The sequence below is a fragment of the Macaca fascicularis genome, chromosome 2, assembly GCF_037993035.2.
Source record: "Macaca fascicularis isolate 582-1 chromosome 2, T2T-MFA8v1.1".
NCBI classification, from domain to species: Eukaryota; Metazoa; Chordata; class Mammalia; order Primates; family Cercopithecidae; genus Macaca; species Macaca fascicularis.
Window position 1 is genome coordinate 194,518,959 of NC_088376.1, and position 16,741 is coordinate 194,535,699.

Genomic DNA, 16,741 nt, shown 5'->3' on the forward strand with positions numbered 1-16,741 from the left:
GTGTAAAAGTGTTCCTATTTTTCAGCAGCCTTGCCAGCATCTGTTGTTTCTTGACTTTTTAATTATCACCATTCTGACTGGCATGAGACAATATCTCATTTTGGTTTTGATTTGATTTTGAGTTTTTTGTCATACGTTTGTTGGCTACATCAATGCCTTCATTTGAGAAGTGTCTGTTCGTGTCCTTTGCCCACTTTTGATGGCTTTTTTGTTTGTTTTATAAATTTGTTTAAGTTTCTTGTAGAATCTGGATATTAGACTTTTGTCAGATGGATACACCGCAAAAATTTCCTCCCATTCCGTAGGTTGTCAATGAACTCTGATGATAGTTTCTTTTGATGTGCAAAAGCTCTTTAGTTTAATTAGATCCCACTTGTCCGTTTTTGCTTTTGTTGTAATTGCTTTTGGCATTTTTGTCATTAAATCTTTGCCAGTGCATCATGTCCTGAGTGGTATTGCCTAGATTTTCTTCTAGGGTTTTTATAGTTTTGGGTTTTACAGTTAAGTCTTTAATCCATCTTGATTTAATATTTGTATAAGGTGTAAGGAAGGAGTCCAGTTTCAGTTTTCTTTCTATACAATTTTAATGCCTTTTATTATCCTTTTTAAGCCTTGTTGACCTGACTAAAACTTGCAATATAACAATGAATGGAAATGGTAAAAGTAGATATCCTTGTCTTGCTTCGTATATTAGGGAAAAAGCTTCCAGCATTGCACAATAGAGTATGATATTTTATCTGTGGGTTATTCAGTGTCTTTATCCAGGTGAAGAATTTATTTTTTATTCTTGACTTGTGGAGTTTTTAGCATGAAATAATACAGATCCTGTTAAATTCCTTTTGTGTGTCTATTGAGATAATAGTTATTTTCTTTAATTCTGTTAACACAGTGCACTATATTGATTTTTATGTAAAAATCACTTTTGCGATAAATCATATATGATCATAGTATGCAATTATTTTAAAAGGTTTCCATATTTGGTTTACTAGTATTTTCTTGAGAATTTTGGCATCTATATTCATAGAAGATATTGCTCCGTTTTTTTTTTCCTTGTGTTGTATTTATTTTTCCTTGATAAGGAATAATATTGGCCTCACAGAAAGAATTAGGAAGTGTTTTTGCCTCTTTCATTGTCTGGAAAAGTTTGAGAAGGAATGGTGGTAATTGATCTTTAAACATTTGATAAGAATCACCAGTTAAAACATCTGCTCCTGATGTTTTTGAAAGTGTTTTGATTTCTAATTAAATTTTCTTACTTGCTATAGTTCTATTAAGATTTTCTATTTCTTCTTGAGTTTTATTAGTTTGTGAATTTCCAGAAATTTGTGTGTTTAATTTAGATTATGTGATGTTTTGGCATACAATTTTTATAGTATCCTCTGAAATTTTTTTTATTATTTCTGTAATGTTAGTAGTAAGCTCTATACTTTCATTTCTGAGCATATTAATTTGAGTATTCAATCTTATTTGTTGCTCAATTTGGGTAAAGATGTCAATTTTGTTGATCTTTTAAAATAAGCAATCTTGGCATTTTAGAAGTTCTCTATTGTTTTACTACTCTTTATTACATGTAATTATTTTCTGATCTGTATTATTTCCCTCCTTCTGCTACGTTTGGACTTGGTTTTCTCATCTTTTATATATTAGTTTATTAATTTTAGATGGTTCTAGGTTTTTAGTGCAAGTATTGATATTGGACCCTGTACTCTATGTATACCATAAGTTTTGCCATGTTTTGTCTCCATACGCCTTAATATAACAATATTTTCTAATTTCCCTTGTGGTTTCTTTTTGGATCTGTGGTTTTTAAAGAACGTGTTTTAAATTTTCACGTAATTTTGAATATTCTAACTTACTTTCTGTTATTGACTTCTACTGTATTTTTATGACAGCTAGTAAATATAGTTTGTATTATTTCAGTGTTTTAAAGTTTATTGAGACTTTTTGTGGCCTAACAACTGGTCTCTCCTGGAGAATATTTCATGTGCAGTTGGGAAGAATATATGTTGGTCTGTTAATAAGAGAAGGGTTCCTTATGGAACACTACAGGGAATACTGTCAGTTACGACCAGTTGGTTTATAGTGTTCAAGTCTTTTATTTCATTTCTATTTTCTATCCAGTTGCCCTATCCATTATCGAAAGTGAGGTATTTAAGTCTTATACCATTACTTTTAAGCTGCCTATTTTTTCTTTCAATTCTGTCAATATTTTATTTATTTTAGAGCTTTATTGTTAAAGGCTTATATACTTATTATATTTCCCAGATATACTGATTCTATTATTTTAATATAATATTCTTTTTTATTTCTTGCTGCACTTTTTATCATAACATCTATTAATTTTGATATTAATGTGGCTGGTACATCTCATTTTTGGTTGCAGTTTGCATGGAATGTCTTTTTGTCATTCTATTTTTAACCTACTGTGATTTTAAATTTAAAGTAAATATCTTATAGAGCATATAATTGAGTAATATTTTCTCATTTAGCTCATCTCTGCCTTTTTATTGGGAAATTTAGTCAATTTACATTTAGCACAACTACAGATAAGAAAATACTTCTGTCAAATGGCAATTTGTTTGTTATATGCCTCATGTCCTTTGTCTTCTCAATTCCTCCATTGATGCTTTCTTTTGTGCTATATAGTTTTCTAGTACATCATTTAAATTACTTGTTTCTTTTTCTATATTTCAGTTATTTTATTGGCAATTATCCTAGGGATTGCAATTAGCATCTTATTTTATAGCAATTAGTTAATTTCTGTTAAATATATGTTTTGGGTTATGTTTTCTTGTTTCTTTGCATGCCTTATAATTTATTTGTTGAAAACTAGACACTATGTATTCAACTCTGGAAGTAAACTTTTTCTTTTCTCAGAGTTTGTTGTTGCTGATCGTTGTAATTGCATGTTTAGTGACGTTTTTGACAAAATTTGAACATTCTTTGTGTTTGGTCATGTGTGAACTCTGAAATATCTGATTCATTAGCTTAATGTTCAGCTAGTGATTGAAAAGATTTTTTATTTTAATTCTTAGAACCAAAACTTTTAATTCTTAGAACCAAAACCCACCCCAACCTTTAGCTTTTCTTTGCAAATCACGTCTGTGTGTGTGTGTGTGTGTGTGTGTGTGTGTGTGTGTGTGTCGGGGCATTCCTTTAGCTTTATTCAGGCGGTTTATAACTCTACCTTACCCTTCACTGCCTGCCTACACAGAACTTAAATTACAGCTAAAAGTAAAACTTTGTTTTCATTACATTCTCCCTGGGTACCCACCTTAGCACAAGGAGAGATCAGAGTTAGGCAATATAAAAGTAATTGATTCTTTCCTCCATGGAACCACCAGACAGGCCGAAACAACTACCCTTTTAAAAAATATGTGGTGAATGAAGTCTGTTCTGCTGTCTACAATCAATACCTGTACTGGAAATTATAGCTGTTTTATTCAAGACCATTCACTGACTTGAGGTGTGGAAGATAGACCAAGGTAGGTTAAAATGCCAAAAGCTCACTGTTCTTACTGAGAGATTCACCTAATTGCTGCTGTGTGTTAATATCCAGTATTCTGAAATAGTTGATTCTGAGAATTTTGACAGATTTTGTTGTCGCTTTTATGGAAGGACAGATTTGTTTTTTAGCGTTTCTTACTTTACCATTCTTACCATGTCACTCTTTCTCTTCAATTTTCAAAGTTGCTAATGTAAACAGAGAACATATTAGATTTGATACTCCCTCAATATTGCTTGGTTTCTTATTATTTCTTAAGTTTTTCTAACATACTGATATGGTTTGGATCTGTGTCCCTGCCGAAGTCATATGTCAGATTATTATTCCTAATTTTAAAGGTGGGGCCTGGTGGGAGATAATTAAATCATGAGGATGGGTTTCTCATGAATGGTTTAGCACCATCTTCTTGGTGCTCTTCTGATAATAGTGAGTGAGTTCTTGTGAGACTTTGTTGTTTAAAAGTGTGTAGCACTACCCCCTTCCTCTCCCTTGCTCAGGCTCCTGCCATGTAAGACACCTGCTCCTGTTTGCCTTCTGCCATGATTGGAAGCTTCCTGAGGTCTTCCCAAACATACTTCATGGTACATCCTGCAGAACCATGAGCCAGTTAAACGTTGTTACTTTATAAATTAATCAATATCAGCTGTTACTTTACAGCAATGTAAGAACAAACTAGTACATATACTTATTACTCAAATTCATTGTAGCTCACTATATATAATAGAGTAACTCAGAATCTTCAATTTATTAACTTTTAATGCTTGTATGCAAATATTTTATTTCAAGAGATTCACTACTATAATACTTCTAAATGTTAAATCTAATTGGTAGATGTTTCATGTTTGACTCAGATGGTTTTAATGCCATTTTGCATGGTCTTTGGGGTACAAATGTGTTACATATGATATAGGGTGAGTTTAATTTTGTCTTTGAATGATTCAAAAATTGACCAATGGTATTTCAAGAATAGTATTATTCATTCTTCAAATGTAGACCCTAACAAAAGGGGTGGAAGCAAATAATTGTTTCAAAAGTAATACCAGAAGGAACTGTGAAGGAAAGGAGGATAGAGACAACAAGAAAGAGAGGAAAAGCAAGAAAGTACATGGATGAGTGATTTAGTTATGTGGGTAACTGGGGTTCGACCCCACTGGGAATGTGGAAACCTTGTTAAGCATGTCTCAGAATCATACTGAAGGGTGAAGGGGTATTTATCCACCAATCTTCATTGCATAATTTTGAAACTTTTCTCTGGCACTTTAATTCTCTGGTATTTCTGAGCTGCTTGGAGTCCCAGGCAGAGCATTCCAAAGGCCTAAGTTCACTCTCAGAGAGCGTCACAGGAAGTTGTCAGCCTATATGAGGGCAGCCTGTCAGTAACGTCTGAGATGGAACAAAGTGAAATGGGTGGGACTAAAATAACACCACTAATGACATTTTTAACACTTTAATATTATAAGATTAGGAACACTCAATATTAAAAATAATAAACGATATAAAATAAAAATTTTTCGTTTGAACAGTTTTCCTTCAGTGGCATCTAAATCATTATCTTCAAATTTGATGCAACAAGGAAATTACAATTATAAGAGACTTTGACAATATAATTAAAGTTAATTTTATTCTAGTATAAAATTCACTCTGGAGGTTCTTGCTAGATAGTCAATGCTAAATTTCACCATGTTCGAAGAGTGAATACAATTAAAATGATATTGACACTTCAGTTGAATTACATAACATAAATGCTTCCATTAGATAACACAAGCTTTCTGATGATTTGCAAAATAATTTTAACATTTTAATTTTATAAAGATTTTCCCAGGCAAGATGGCCGAATAGGAACAGCTCTGGTCTGCAGCACCCAGAGACACCAATGCAGAAGGCAGGTGATTTCTGCATTTCCAACTGAGGTACCTAGTTTGTCTCATTGAGACTGGCTAGACAGTGGGTGCAGCCCATGGAGGGCCAGCAGAAGCAGGGTGGGGCATTGCCCAGGAAGTGCAAGGGTTTGGGGAACCTCCTCCGCTAGCCAAGGGAAGTCATGAGGGACTGTGCCGTGATGGACAGTGCTATCCAGCCCAGATACTATGCTTTTCCTACTATCTTCACAATGTGCAGACCAAGAGATTCTCTCAGGTGCCCACATCACCAGGGCCCTGGATTTCAAGCACACAACTGGGTGGCTGTTTGGGCAGACACTGAGCTAGCTGCAGGAGTTTTTGTTTGTTTGTTTGTTTGTTTGTTTGTTTTTTACCCCCTGGAACAACAGCGAGAGAGAACCATTCACTCACCTGGAAAAGGGACTGAAGCCAGGGAGCCAAGTGGTCTTGCTCAGCAGATCCTACTCCATGGAGCCCAACAAGCTAAAATCCACTGGCTTGAAATTCTTGCTGCCAGCATAGTAGTCAGAAGTTGGCCTGGAACACTTGAGCTTGGTGTGGGGAAGGGCACCCGCCATTACTGAGGCTTGACTAGGCGGTTTTCCCCTCACAGTCTAAACAATGCCACTGGGAAGTTTGGACTGGGCAGAGAGCACCACAGCACCACAAAGCCACTGTAACCAGACTGCCTCTCTAGATTCCTCCTCTGTTGTCAGAGCATCACTAAAAGAAAGACAGCAGTCCCAGTCATGGGCTTATAGATAAAACTCCCATCTCCCTGGGACAGAGCACCTGGGGGAAGGTGTGGCTGTGGTCGCCGCTTCAAGAGACTTAAATGTTCCTGCCTGCAAGCTTTGAAGAGAGCAGCAGATCTCCCAGCACAGCGCTTGAGCTCTGCTAAGGCACATACTGCCTCCTCAAGTGGGTCCCTGACCCCCGTGCCTCCCGATGGGGAAACACCTGCCAGCAGGGGTCGACAGACATCTAATACAGGAGAGCTATGGCTGGATTTAGGTGGGTGCCCCTCTGGGACAAAACTTCCAGAGGATGGAGCAAGCAGCAATATTTGCTGTTCTGAAGCCTCCGCTGGTGATACCCAGGCAAACAGGGTCTGGAGTGGACCCAAGCAAACTCCAGTAGACCTGCAGAAGAGGGGCCTGACTGTTAGAAGGAAAACTAACAAACAGAAAGTGATAGCATCAACATCAACAGAGAGGACAACCATGCAAAAACTCCATCCAAATGTCACTGACAGCAAAGACCAAAGGTAGACAAATCCATGAAGATGAGAAAAAATACAGTGCCTGAAGTCTGAAAATTCCAGAAACAAGAATGCCTCTTCTCCTCCAAAGATTCACAACTTCTCACCAGCAAGGGAACAAAACTGGACAGAGAATGAGTTTGATGAATTGACAGAAGTGGGCCCCAGAAAGTGGATAATAACAAACTCCTCCGAGCTAAAGGAGTGTGTTCTAACCCAAGAAAAGGAAGCTAAGAACCTTGATAAAAGGTTAGAGGAATTGCTAACTAGGATAACCAGTTTAGAGAAGAACATAAATGACCTGATGGAGCTGAAAAACACAGCACAAGAACTTCGTGAAGCATATACAAGTATCGATATCTAAATCAGTCAAGCAGAGGAAAGGATATTAGAGATTGAAGATCAACTTAATGAAATAAAGTGTGAAGACAATATTAGAGAAAAAACAATGAAAAGGAATAAACGAAGCCTCCAAGAAATATGGGACTATGTGAAAAGACCAAACTTACCTTGGATTGGTGCACCTGAAAATGATGGGGAGAATGGAACCAAGTTGGGAAACATACTTCAGGATATTATCCATAACTTTCCCAACCTAACAAGACAGGCTAACATTCAAATTCAGGAAATACAGAGAACACCACAAAGAACACCCTGAGAAGAGCAACCCCAAGACACATAATTGTCAGATTCACCAAGGTTGAAATGAAGGAAAAAATGTTAAGGGCAGCCAGAGAGAAAGGTCGGGTTACCCACAAAGGGAAGCCCATCAGACTAAGAACAGATCTGTCAGTGCAAACCCTACAAGCCAGAAGACAGTGGGGGCCAGTATTCAACACTCTTAAAGAAAATAATTTTCAACCCAGAATTTCATATCCAGCCAAACTAAGCTTCATAATTGAATGAGAAATAAAATCCTTTACAGCAAGGAAACACTGAGAGATTTTGTCACCACCAGACCTGCCTTACAAGAGTTCATGAATGAAGCACTAAATATGGAAAGGTAAAACTGGTACCAGCTACTGCAAAAACAACCCAAAATTTAAAGACCACTGAAACTATGCAGAAACTGCATCAACTAATGGGGAAAATAACTAGCCAGCATCATAATGACAGGATCAAATTAACACATAAAAATATTACCTTATATGTAAACAGGCTAAATGTCCCAATTACAAGGCACAGACAGGCACATTGGATAAAGAGTCAAGACCCATTGGTGTGCTGTATTCAAGAGACCCATCTCAGGTGCAAAGACACACATAGGCTGAAAATAAAGGGATGGAGGAAGATTTACCAAGCAAATGGAAAGAAAAAAAAAAGCAGGAGTTGCAATCCTAGTCTCCGATAAAACATACTTTAAACCAACAAATATCAAAAAAGACAGAGAAGGGCATTACATAATGGTAAACAGATCAATGCAACGAGAAATGTTAACTATCCTAAATATATATGCACCCAATACAAGAGCACCCAGATTCACAAAGCAAGTTCTTACAGACTTACAAAAAGACTTAAGACTCCCACACAATAATAGTGGGAGACTTTAACACCCCACTGTCAATATTAGATCAATGAGACAGAAAATTAACTAGGATATTCAGGACTTGAACTCATCTCTGGACTAAGCAGACCTAATAGACATCTACACAACTCTCCACCCCATGTCAACAGAATATACATTTTTCTCAGCACCACATAGCACTTATTCTAAAATCAACCACATAATTGGAAGAAAAACACTCCTCAGCAAATGCAAAGTAGTAGAAATCGTAACAAACAATCTCTCAGACCACAGTGCAATCAAATTAGAACCCAGGATTAAGAAACACACTCAAAACCACACAACCACATGGAAATTGAACAACCTGCTCCTGAATGACTACTGGGTAAATAATGAAATTAGGGAGAAAAAAACTAAGTTCTTTGAAACCAATAAGAACAAAGGTACACATACCAAAATCTCTGAGACACAGCTAAAGTAGTGTTTAGAGGGAAATTTATAGCACTAAATGCCCACAGGAGATCTTCAATCAGCACCCTAACATCACAGTTAAAAGAACTAGAGAACGAAGAACAAACAAATTCAAAAGCTAGCAGAAGACAAGAAATAGCTAAGATCATAGCAGAACTGAAGGAGATAGAGACACGAATAACCCTTCAAAAAAATCAGTGAATCCAGGAGCTGGCTTTTTAAGATTAACAAAATAGATAGACCAATAACTAGACTAATAAAGAAGAAAAGAGAAAATAATCAAATAGACACAATAAAAATGATAAAGAGGAGATCACCACTGATCCCACAGAAATACAAACTACCATCAGAGAATACTGTAAACACATCTATGCAAATAAACTAGAAAATCTAGAAGAAATGGATAAATTCCTGGAAACATACACCCTCCCAAACTAAACCAGGAAAAAGACAAATCCCTGAATAGACCAATAACAAGTTCCAAAATTGAGGCAGTAATTAATAGCCTAACAACCAAAAAAAAAAAAAAAAACTCAGGACCAGACGGATTCACAACCAAATTCTACCAGAGGTACAAGGAAGAGCTGGTACCATTCATTCTGAAACTCTTCCAAACAGTAGAAGAAGAGGGACTCTTCCCAACTCATTTTAAGAGGCCAACATCATCCTGATACAAAAACCTGGCAAAGACACAACAAAAATAAAAACGTCAGACCAATATCCCTGATGAACACTGATGCAAAAATTGTCAATGAAATACTGGCAAATCGAATCTAGCAGTACATCAAAAAGCTTATCCACCATGATCACGCTGATTTTATCTCTAGGATGAAAATCTGGTTCAACATATGCAAATCAATAAATGTAATTCATCATATAAACAGAACCAATGACAAACACCACATAATTATGTCAACAGATGCAGAAAAGGCCTTCAGTAAAATTCATACTAAAAACACTCAATAAACTAGGTATTGATGGAACATATCTCAAAATAATAAGAGCTACTTATGACAAATCCACAGACAATAACATAATGAATCGTCAAAAGTTGGAAGCATTCCCTTTGAAAACTGACACAAGACAAGGATGCCCTCTTGCACCACTCCTATTCAACAAAGTATTGTAAGTTCTGGCCAGGGCAATCAGGTAAGAGAAATAAATAAAGGGTATTCAGATAGGAAGTGGGAAGTCAAATTGTCTCTGTTTGCAGATGACATGATTGTATATTTAGAAAACCCCATCATCTCAGCCCAAAAACTCTTTAAGCTAATAAGCAACTTCGGCAAAGTCTCAGGATGCAAAATCAATGTGCAAACATCACAGGCATTCCTATACACCAATAACAGACAAACAGAGAGCCAAATCATGAGGGAACTCCCATTCACAATTGCTACAAAGAGAATAAAATATCTAGGAATCCAACTTGCAAGGGATATGAAGGACCTCTTCAAGGATAACTGCAAACCACCACTCAAGGAAATAAGGGAGGATACTAACAGAATGGAAAAACATTCCATGCTCATGGATAGGAAGAATCAATATCATGAAAATGGCCATACTGCCAAATGTAATTTATAGATTCAATGTTATCCCCATCAAGCTACCATTAGCTTTCTTCACAGAATTAGAAAAAAAAACTACTTTAATTTTCATATAGAAACAAAAAAGAGACCATATAGGGAAGACACTCCTAAACAAGAAGAACAAAGCTGGAAGCATCACGCTACCTGACTTTATACTAAAAGGCTACAGTAACCAAAACAGCATGGTACTGGTACCAAAACAGATATATAAACCAATGAAACAGAACAGAGTCCTCAGAAATAACACCACACATCTACAACCATCTGATCTTTGACAAATCTGGCAAAAACAAGCTTTTGCAGAGAGGATTACCTATTTAATAAATGGTGTTGGGAAAACTGGCTAGCCATATGAAGAAAACTGAAAGTGGATCCCTTCCTTACACCTTATACAAAAATTAACTCACGATGGATTAAAGACGTAAACATAAGATGTAAACCCATAAAAACCCTAGAAGAAAACATAAGCAATACCATTCAGGACATAGGCATGGGCAAAGACTTCATTACTAAAATACCAAAAGCAATGGCAACAGAAGCCAAAATTGACAAATGGGATCTAATTAAACGAAAGAGCTTATGCACAACAAAAGAAACTATCATCACAGTGAACAGGCAACCTGCAAAATGGGAGAAAATTTTTGCAATCTATCCATCTGACAAAGGGCTAATATCCAGACTCTACAAGGAACTTAAACAAATTTACAACAACAACAACAAACTCATCAAAAAGAAGGATATGAACAGACACTTCTGAAAAGAAGACATTTATGTGGCCAACAAATATATGCAAGAAAGCTCATCATCACTGGTCATTAGAGAAATGCAAATCAAAACCACAATGAGACACCATCTCATGCCAGTTAGAATGGTGATCATTAAAAAGTCAGGAAACCACAGATGCTGGAGAGTATGTGAAGAAATAGGAAAGGTTTTACACTGTTGATGGGAGTGTAAATTAGTTCAACCATTGTGGGAGATGGTGTGGCAATTCCTCAAGGATCTAGAACCAGAAATGCCATTTGACCCAGCAATCCCATTACTGGGTATATACCCAAAGGATTATAAATCATTCTAATATAAAGACACATGCACATGTATGTTTATTGCAGCACTATTCACAATAGCAAAGACTTGGAACCAACCCAAATGCCCACCAGTGATAGACTGGATAAAGAAAATGTGGCACATATACACCATGGAATACTATGGAGCCATAAAATAGGATGAGTTCATGTCCTTTGCAGGTGCATGGATGAAGATGGAAACCATCATTCATTGTAGTACTGAAAGTCCTAGGCCAAACAAATTATTCTCTTTGACTAAGATTTATTTTTGTTTTATTTCATGTTTTTACATTTTGTCAAAAATTTGTTAGAAATATAACAATGGTTTTAAATGTAATTTGAAGGCAAATATTGTTTTCATAAAGGCTAAAATACAAGTTTATGGATGTGTTTTGATCTCTTTAACTGTGAATATATATACTAGACTATTATTTTATCATATATATTACTTATTAATAACCTGATATCATACTTTAGTATATTTTCAGGTTATTATTTTCCTTTTCCCAAAATTAATCTCAATGGAATAAACAGGAAATATACTCTCTTTTCTTCATCTTTTGATACCTATAATACATATACTTACACATGAGTAAGAGAGAGAGCTTCCTTTTTCCTGCTACTTGCCTTAATCCAACCCTCCTTGCTAGGTACATAGTGACTGTTAAGAAATTAGTTAGCTACATCATATTAGTTAGTGGAAGTAGAGTTAAAATATAATGAAATTTCTAACTAAGAGATATTTTATGTATTGAGAATATAAAAAGAATGAAATCTAAACTATAAGGAAATATAAAAATTGATACATAGATTAATGTATGTTGTTTTCATTGAATTGCTGTAACATCAGAGTCCTGATAATTGTTTTTTCATTTTGTATTACATTATTTTGTAAATATTTAGACTTGGTGATGCTTATTTTTATCACAGAGTATTCATAACCCATAAAGGTGCAATGAAGATAAAGTAATACATTTTGAATTAATATAAATTAATTTATACATAGATATGAATATATTAAAAAATGTCAGTAAATTTTATAAAATTAGGCAGTGGTTTTTTTTGCTCTTCACTTCTTAGAATGGTAAATATGTAAGTGAAATAGCTGCATATATATTATTTCATTTGTACAGATGACTTCCTAATATCTTCACTATTAGAAGAACACTAACTAGATTTTCAAAGTTATATTGTATACATTTTATGCATAATTAAATAATAAGGTTGTCTTTAACATAAAAATATGGGAAACATGCTCTTGTGTTAACTATAATATTTTAAATATATTAAAATTAGCAATAAGTTTAAAATAGTCCAAATTATAAAACATCTGATTTTGAGGAATTATTAAATTTGTTCAAAGATATTAGAAAACCTCCAAGTAAGAGAAATAAAGTCTGTATTTACAATGAATCTATACCATTCATTCCATACTGTGTCAAAATATATGTTTTTAAATCAATCATTTATATTTTTAGTTCTGCTTTATTCAGTCTCCTTCCCCTAGCTCTGTCATAAACCCTCCATCCAATTTGAAATAAAGTACTATATCATAACATCTCCTGACATGTCTTTGATATAAATTTACGTTGCTTAAGTGCTTAGATATTTATTTCCTCCAGACCACTAGAGTTATTAATTAATAATAGCACAATGGAAGGAGGCCTTTGTGTTACAGATCCACAGTTTTGAGGTTGAATTCATAACCTCTAATTATCTGTATTCCAGATCCAGACCAAACCTAAGCTGATAATAGTCAGATGATATATTCAAATGAAATAATACACATTGAAGTTATTTTGATGCTGTATATATAGAAGCAGAGGATTCTGGCTATGTTGAGCAAACACCCTGGTTTGCCTGGGACAGTTCCCTGATAATATATGGTGTTCTGGTGTAATGATTAACGGTATTGGTTCTCCTTCCACTCAAATACACCCCTACTAAAATAATACATTAAATGTTTATGTAAATTTGGGCATATTTTACTCAAAACTCATTCTCTGCATTTTCATTTCTCTGCATCCTCCTTTAAAGAGTACTCCTTTGTACATAAATTGACTATGTTTTTGGCATTTGTATTTGTTACGTGGACACATTAAAATAGATCCTAGAAAAATCATTTATTTATAATGTCTTATAAACCTTAAAGATAACTTATATAACATAAATTACTCGTAATGCAGATAGTTTCTATACTTTTATAAGGAAAAATAAGCACTATATAAAATAAGATTTCTTAAAATATTAATCATGAGAAAATAAATATCAATATTGAATAATAAAGTTGTATTTTGTTTCAATCCAGCTTCTCCCAATGAAAGTATACTCTCCATTTAGAAAGCTTAAAAAGAGACCCGCAGGAATTTTACAATTTTTGTTGTTTCCTCTAGACACGTTACTGGCAGGTAAACACATTTAAATACATTCCACACAGTCAAACATATGATAGGATGTGTATGCTTTTAGTAGATGGCCATGGCAAGTATTCTTGAAGGGTTCTCAGCAGAGACTTCCTCAAAGAGAAGAGTTGCCAGATGTAACAAATAAAAGTCAAATATGAATACTTTTTTAGTATAATTATGTTCCAATTATTGCACATGGCATACTCATACTGAAATATTACTTGTTGTTTTTATGAAATCTTAATTTCACTTGACATCCTAAATTTTTTGTCTTCCTGCTGAGGAGGTAAGCAGTTGAGCATGGAAGACCAGTTGAATTAAATGGGTCAGAGACAAGGAGGCTGCATATTTCACAGTGAGAGTAAAATGTAAAAAAATCACCATATAACTTATTTAGAGTGGAAAGCAAATGTAGAACTGGAGGAGAGAGAATTATGATAGGAGAGACCCAAATCAGGTATAGATTCTGTATGTCATGGATAAAGTCTGAACATGTTGTTGAATACATATGGTTAAGAAATCAAAGGAGAGACTTGCTGGAACTTGGAAGATCATTCTGGCCACAGTGAGGGCAGAGGAATTAAAAGAGTATCGCTCAGAATAGAGTGGCCACTTAAGAGTTTGGAACACAGAAAACAAAAAATAAATCATCATGTGCAAAAATGATGAGAGATGGTTTTAAAGTTTAAAGTTTAATAGTTTAAAGCATAAAACATTAAGCCATTGTATGTTTAAAGGAATCATCTATAAACAAAATTTGTGTATTTTTATTTTTTTATTTTAAACAACTTTACAAGGTAGATGTTATAATCCACATTTTCCAGATGAGAAATTCAAATTATTTGAGAATAAACCATTTGACCAAGGTTGTGCACGAGTGAAAAAAGTAGAGGGACAGAGATTTTAACTTAAGTCAATATGACTCTAAAGCTTACAGTATTTTGATTATAACATTAATGAATTTAATCTCTATTAAAATAATACTTTTTAAATAATGTAATATTTGGAAAAATAAAGAATAAATAAAACAAATTTTTACCTAATGCTTGAGTCCAAAAGATTTAAATACAGATTACATTTTTTAAAGTAATTGCTTACATGTTATATATACAAAAGCTACCAATAAAATATGCCAACATTTACTAAAGCCAGTAAAATACCGTGGACCAAGATTTTTAATGTTATAAAATTTGGGATCAAAATAATATAACACAAAATAAAATACAAGAATGATACTAATCAAAATTAAAATAAAAAAGAAACAAATATGAAGAAAATAAATCTGATGAGGTAAGCAACAAGAAATAATACAATAGCAGAATGTCAAATATGTCAAGGTTATTTCAACCATCGCCACCAACCTAGGCAGGATAGTATGTCTTATAATTGAGGTGACGATGGGTCCTAACTTGCATGGTGCCCTCCTGGTGCCTGTTTTTCTAGTGTAATTATTAAGAGTTTTAGAGCGTCCCTTTTCCAGAAAATCTTATGTTGGTTGATAAATCATATTGTGTCCTTACCTATGAGACATCCTAGTAAAATGCCAGAGCTAGAAAAAGGAAAGATAATTAGACATTGTCACACAGAAATATTTGAGTCCAATTCTCTCTTTCCTCCTGCCCCAATATTTTCCAATCAATACCTATCTACAGATCCCACAAATGTATGGATATATCTATAGATAGACCCTGTAACATCTCTGTCTATTTAGGTACTTCTCTATCTATACTTATGATTTGTTAATCTCTCTTTTATCTTGTAGTTTCGTATTCTAGCATCAGTAACTACGTGCTGCTCAGACTCTCCACTAACTGCTGGGGTTGCAACACACTGTTTCTTTTAATTCTCACAATAAACATGGATGTTGGTAGTGTTTTAGATGAAAAGATCAGGGAACGGACACGCGGGATGTTTAATTGACCTACTGTTTGTAAAGACCTTAAGCGGGAAAGTAGGAGTTTAAACTCAGTTCCCCAGTCTGAGCAGTACTCATTGCATCACAATATCTCAAGCAATTTCATTGCCATCTTATGCTTAATGAGAATAAAGTAAGAAAATGGGATTCTTTGTAGACTCTTTAACACACAAGGTGTAGTTGAGAATTAACGTGCCCCATCTTTTAAAAGAGAGCGATGATACAGTGACTTTGCTGAAATTTCATCTATAGAAGTCAGAAGTAGAACATGTGTTTAGAAGCTTCTCCATACACGATAGGACTGAACAGACACTTTGGAGTAATGATCGACCAGGTAGTATTGGCCCTTGGAGACAATAAGCATATATGAGGAGCATTTTTGTTTATCCTAGTGACTGTGGGATATTTGAATTTCACAAGTTGGCAAGGAATGCAGTATTCCACAATTCCCACACAAAGAAGAACTGTCCCTTGTCTCATATATGTTTTAATGCATCACCAGATATTCATAAGATGAAAAATATATTCATAATGAGCTAAATTTAGAAGTTAACTATTATCTCATTTTTTAATAATTTTAATATACAGTAAGTTTCCAGCATATGCAAATACTAGCAAAGTGGAAAGAAGATTTTAATTTGTTTTGTTCAGGAATTTACTTAGCGTGCCTTCAATTTGGGTTACCAGTTCATTGACAGTATATCCTCCAGCGGTATTTAATTACCACTCATTATTCAATAAGATACTTGTATATGTTGATTTATAGATCATGCACCTGACTGCTTCACCATATCTTCTAATGCTGTCATGCCTGAATATCTACATATGGAAACACATGTTATTTTATTATAAATGACTTTTCTCCTATTTTTCCTTTCTATTATAGTTATGGTATTATATTGATCTTTTGAAATTATATTTACAGATAGGCTATATTATCTATGACTTTCATTTTAGGGTAATAAAAAAGGCATTAAAATATTATTTTTAATGAAAAGATGTGTTGGGTCTTTGAAAAATACTTCCTCAAAGGAATAGAGGAATATTTCTAGAAGGAACAGGGAGGGTTTTGACTCATAGGCTTTATAAATTGTGAGGAATTTATACTATGACCAATCTTAAAATGAAAATTAACTTCTTACATCAT